The sequence below is a fragment of the Pelophylax lessonae genome (genome assembly GCF_965119305.1).
Source record: "Pelophylax lessonae genome assembly, chromosome: 7".
Classification (NCBI taxonomy): Eukaryota; Metazoa; Chordata; class Amphibia; order Anura; family Ranidae; genus Pelophylax; species Pelophylax lessonae.
The window spans coordinates 37549615-37555614 of record NC_138774.1 but is presented as its reverse complement, the minus strand read 5'-3'; the positions used below and the strand labels follow the sequence as shown (position 1 = coordinate 37555614).

The window sequence follows — 6000 nt, the reverse complement described above, 5'->3', positions numbered from 1 at the left end:
CTTATCACGGCCTAGCATGCAATAAGCTCACACCCATCGCTGGCACACGGCTATTTTAACGCAGCCAGGTCGGCTTTTGGGTAACACTGCCAAGCACGGTGACAAAACATAGTATAAATAAAAGATCTGCAACGTCCTTGTCATGTTCACGAAGAGGAAGTCCGAGTTTATTAACATTGGCACAATAAGGCTTCTTTCAGAAAGGAGAAGAGGGGTTTCCTGCCGAGGCTCCTGGCAGACAATTTTTAAAGCCAGCAAGGTTACTGAGAATAACAGAGCGCGGCGGGGACAATGCCTCTCCATCACCCGGGCACTGAGCGCTCTCGAGATTCAGGAAGCTCTCTCTTGCAGATTTCCTGATTCTCTTCCTGCTGCCCAGGATGTGACGCCAATCTGGGGACAAGGTGAGGCTTTATACAACTTCTTAGATGGTATTTACACCAGCTTCCCCGAGAACGGAGAGGACCATCTTCAACTGCTTGGAAATTAAAGAGAGACAACTTCTAGAGGAAGAGACCCCCCTGGACTCTCGTGTCATCTCGCTGAGTTGTCAACAAAATCTCGGTCAACGGAAAGTCAACGTTCCCATTGACAAGGAGCATCACCCATGTTCTTTGTGTGACCCCAGCTAACCTTGTAAGTACCATGTATTGTGCTTGTATGGTAAACCTACACCCAGGACCCAAAACGTAGGCCTGCCCAAAAACGGATATTTCAGTTACAGGTGGATACCGGAGAATTTAATTGGATATATGCTACTTGTAGGTCTTGATGACTCCAACTCCGACTCTCCTCATCTTCACCATGAAGTCTCGCTTCTTCCATTCCATTTTAATATATACTATATTACCAAAAGTATCGGGACGCCTGCCTTCACATGTACATGAACTGTAATGGCATCCCAGTCTAAAGCCCCGTACACATGCAATGATTATCGGCCGACTGATCGGCCGTCTTGTCTAGAGTGGTGTTTTGTTGGTTGGAATGTGCCTAGACTGCACACAAATTTTCTCGCCCAACAAAATTCTACTTCAGAAGTGATGTCATGTGTTGGATTGCTTTCTTTGTGTTCTTTCTTCACTGAGCATGCCCAGTCTTGCTCATCAGATTTTTCCCTGTCGAAATCTGTACTGACTGCACGAAAATCGGCCGTTGTGTTGACGGCCAACAAAAATTTTATAATCTGCACACCAGATTTTTTTCGGCCGAAAAGTCGGAGTCGGTTGTCAGAAGCATCATACTAACAAGCCGAAAATCGGCAGATCGGTCGTCAGACGAAAATTCCCTGCCAAGTTTCGATGCGTGTGTACGGGGCTTTAATCTGTAGGGTTCACTATTGAGTTGGCCCACCTTTTGCAACTATAACAGCTTCAGCTCTTCTGGGAAGGCTGTCCACAAGGTTTAGCAGTGTGTCTATGGGAATGTTTGACCATTCTTCCAGAAGCACATTTGTGAGGTCAGGCACTGATGTTGGACTTGAAGGCCTGGCTCACAATCTCCGCTCTAATTCATCCCAAAGATGTTCTATCGGGTTGAGGTCAGGACTCATCCATGTCTTTATGGATCTTGCTTTGTGCATTGGTCCAAATCATTTGGTGGAGTGGGGGTAATGGGGTGGGGTTGTTTTTCAGGGGTTGGGCTTGGCCCCTTAGTTCCAGTGAAGGGAACTCTTAAAGCGTCAGCATACCAAGACATTTTGGACAATTTCATGCTCCCAACTTTGTGGGAAGAGTTTGGGGATGGCCCCTTCCTGTTCCAACATGACTGCACACCAGTGCACACAGCAAGGTCCACAAAGACATGGATGAGCGAGTTTGGGGTGGAGGAATTTGACTGCCATGCACAGAGTCCTGACCTCAACCCAGTAGAACACCTTTGGGATGAAATAGAGCAGAGACTGCGAGCCAGGTCTTCTCATCTAACATCAGTGCCTGACCTCACAAATGCGCTTCTGGAAGAATGATCAAACACTCCCATAGACACTCCTAAACCTTGTGGACATCCTTCCCAGAAGCGTTGAAGCTGTTATAGCTGCAAAGGGTGGGCCAACTCAATATTGAACCCTACAGACTAAGACTTGGATGCCATTAAAGTTCATGTGTGTGTAAAGGCAGGCGTCCCAATACTTTTGGTAATGTAGTGTGTGTAGAATCTAAAAAAGAAGAGTAGTCCTTGCAGTGGTTCCAGGAGATGGGTGGAGCTGGGAACTCTATGGCAGGGATTTGATTCTCAGAGTCCAGAAGAGATGAAAGAAGAAGATTTAAAGTGGTTGTAAACCCTCACATATACCCAGTGAAGTGACTGGTCTCAGGTGACTCACAGAGATGAAACAAATCCTTCTACATAAGTTGTACCTGTCTATCTGCAGCCCTCTCTTCTCTACATCCATTCAAAAGTGCAGAATTCATAAAGCTTTTCTGGGGGTTAAAAAAAAGGGGGCAAAGAGCTGAAGTTACACTCTGAAGTGCTGAGTGAGGAGAGCTCTGAGAGCTGATTGGAGGGAGGGGATACACCCCCTTCACACAGCACACAGGAACAGAGTGGAGACTTTTTTTCTCTTGGCGTCAGGAAAACTTGCCCGGAATAAATTATGCAGATAGCAGAGGAAGGAGGCAGCAGACAGAAATGACACTTAGTGCTCTGGTATAAGAGAAGTACACACTATAGAGAGATATGCTCTGTTCATATTTCATGTCTGAGGTTTACAACCACTTTAACACACTGGCAATCCAAACGGAAATATTGGTTTTGAATGATGTGATCTTAGAAGTGGAACCATGGGCAAATGTAAAAATGAGGTATATGACGCAATGTGTCTGGGCAGTCCCTTTTCTGTTGATCCTGCCAGTAAGTGATTTTTTCACTTTTTCTTTAACTGACCAAGCTGTCAGCAAAAGTGTCAGTTAGAGGTTCAGTACAAACTATTTAACCCTAACAGTGGTGCTTACAGTAGTCAGCTTTAATTAATTTATGTTAAAATATTCAGGACTTAAGGCCCCTTTCGCACAGGCTTTCCGATCCGATCCGCCTGTCAGTTTTTTTAGGCGGACCTGATCGGATGCTCCATGCACCCCTATGAAGCAGTGGATGTCAGTGGAGACATCTCCGCTGACACCTGCTGCTATCAGATCCGATCCTGTCCTTGAAATCCGAACGGATGGAAACCCTATTTTCCATCCGTCTGGAGGATTGGATCGGGTAGGATCAGATAAGAACGGACAGGCGGTCCATTATCATCCGATCTCCCCATAGAGGAGAGCAGGGATCTGACAGCTCCGTCTCTGCACACAAAGCAGAGACCGAGCTGTCATCAGCCTGCTCAGCGGGGATTGGCGGATCGATCCCCCGCTGAGCAAAACGGACTCCGCCGGGCGCACCACCTGCCTAAAAGAAAAAAAACTGCTTCTATAACTGCTTTAAAAGTGTTAGCGGGAGTTCGGGTTTAACCACTTTAAGACCGGAAGGATTTGCCCCCTTCCTGACCAGGCCCTATTTTGCGATTCGGCACTGCGTTACTTTAACGGTGAATTGCGCGGTCGTGCGACGCTGTACCCAAATAAAATTGATGTCTTTTTTCCCCACAAATAGAGATTTCTGTTGGTGGTATTTGATCTCCTGTGCGATTTTTATTTTTTGCGCTATAAACAAAAAAAGAGCGACAATTTTGAAAAAAAACTATATTTTTCACATTTTGCTATATAACATTCTCAAAAGAAAAAAAATTGAAAAATCAAAATTTTTTTAACATTTTAGGCCAATTTTTTTTGGTAAAAAAAATCACAATAAGCATATTTTGAAATTTATCAATAGTTATCGCGTCTACTAACTACGGGAAAGATGTCATTTTTTTTTTTACTAGTAATGGCGGCAATCTGCGTTTTTTAGCGGGACTGCGACATTGCGGCGGACAGATCGGACCCCTAACTGACATTTTTGACACTTTTGGGGAGACCAGTGACATTACTACAGTAATCAGTGCTATACATATGCACTGTTACTGTAAAAATGACACAGGCAGGGAAGGGGTTAACATTGTGGGTGATCAAGGGGTTAAATGTGAGCCTAGGGGAGTGGCTTGTGAAATGATCATAGAGACCTGTGTTCCTATATAGAAGGATCCCAGGCGCTCTATGATCATTCCAGGGAGAAGAACGGTCGGCTGTGTTTACAACAGCCGACCGTTCTTCTCTCTCAGTGGGGAGCGATCACGGGTGTCAGGCAGCAATCGGAGCCGCCTGCCTGCTGCATCGGCTTCCCCGCTGATGAGCGGGGGTGGGAGCGCGCCGCTGGCGGGGTGTGCTTGCCCTCTAGCCTCGTGTTTGCAAACGCCGTACATGTACAGCGATTTGCCTGGGAGCGGCTGCCTGCCGCCATATAACTGCGACGGGCGGTCGGAAACAGGTTAATTTGTTAGTGACCTATGTAAATTCCATCTAAATCTGCTAGTCCTGACACCACCCTTTCCACAGTGTGACAGTGCTCCCGTCCAAGGGTGGCTGTGTCTTCTCCATAGGTACAGTGGAGGAGTGAACGTAGCCACCCTAAGACAGAAGGTGCCTTACTGGCCAGATCACCAGGTGAAAGTAAAGGAAAAAAGCCTAAAAAAGGAGAACTAATGCAGCCACCACACACCTGTATAAGGACTGATATGCTGCAATAGATTACATTTGTGTTCTTAGGTTTAGATAGTGATCATCCTTATGTAAATAATCTTAGTGTGTTAATATTTTTAAAAACCTTTTTGCTCTATAAAGATTGTAATTCTATGTATGTGTTAGGGGGCGGCCATGTTGGCCCATTACACATTTAGATCCTATGTCCTGCTTAGTAGTGCTGCACAGTGATTAAGCCTCATTTTCCCCTCTCTGGAGTTTAGCAGTGTGGGAACAGGCTGACAACAGAGTATTCTTCATATTTGTATGTGACAGAGTTTCTCTCTGTAGATTCTGATGAGATATTTGAGATGAGAGATGATGATGTTGAGATGAGGGATGAGATGAGAGGGAATGATGAAACGAGATATGATGATGATAATGTGTGGGAGAGGACGACAAGATGGTAAATAAGATGTCAGATGATGGAAAGATGATGAAGAGATAATATTAGAGAAAATAATGGAAAGATGAAAGATGACATGAGAGATGATGATAAGATGGTGGATGAGATGGAGAGAGAAGATATGATGATGGAGAGATGATGAGACGAGAGATGACAAAGAGATAATATTAGAGACAATAATGGAAAGATGATGATAAGATGGTGGATGATGGAGAGAGAAGATAGGATGAAATGAGAGATGATGATGATGGAGAGAGATGATGAGATGAGAGATGACAAAGTGATAATATTAGAGACAATAATAGAGAGATGAAAGACGATGAGCAAGAGATCACATGAGAAATGATGATAAGATGGTAAATAAGATGTCAGATGATGATGGAGAGATGATGAAGAGATAATATTAGAGCCAATAATGGAGATATGAAAGATGACATGAGAGATGATGATAAGATGGTGGATGATGGAGAGAGAAGATAGGATGAAATGAGAGATGATGATGGAGAGATGGGAGATGTTAATGAGATAAGTGAGGATATGAGAGGTGATGATGTGGGAGAGATGATAAGATGACAAATAAGATGAGAGATGATGTTGACATGAGGGATGAGATAAGATATGTTGATGAGATGTGAGGATTGAGGATAAGATGCCAGATGATGATGATGGAGAGATGATGAAGAGATAATATTAGATACATTAATGGAGTAATGCAAGATGAGTGAGAGATGAAATTATCGATGATGATAAGATGGTAAATAAGATGATGAAGAGAAAATAATGGAGAGATGAAAGATGACATGAGAGGTGATGTTAAGATGGTGGGTGAGGTATGATGAAATGAGAAATGATGATGCAGAGATGAGATGATGATGAAGAGATATGAGAGATGATGATGAAGAGATGATATGAGAGATGAGGATGAAGAAGAAGAGATGAGAT

The 6000-nt window shown here is 44.0% G+C and overlaps 1 protein-coding gene across 1 annotated transcript in view; it reads left to right on the top strand.

Annotated features, from left to right (window-relative positions):
* Positions 1–221: 221 nt before the first annotated feature.
* Positions 222–6000, top strand: part of RGL2 (ral guanine nucleotide dissociation stimulator like 2) — a 121232-nt gene continuing 115453 nt past the window's right edge. The window contains exon 1 of the mRNA XM_082262565.1: positions 222–636. The gene's annotated coding sequence lies outside the window, so the exon portion shown is untranslated. The remainder of the gene's footprint in view (positions 637–6000) is intronic.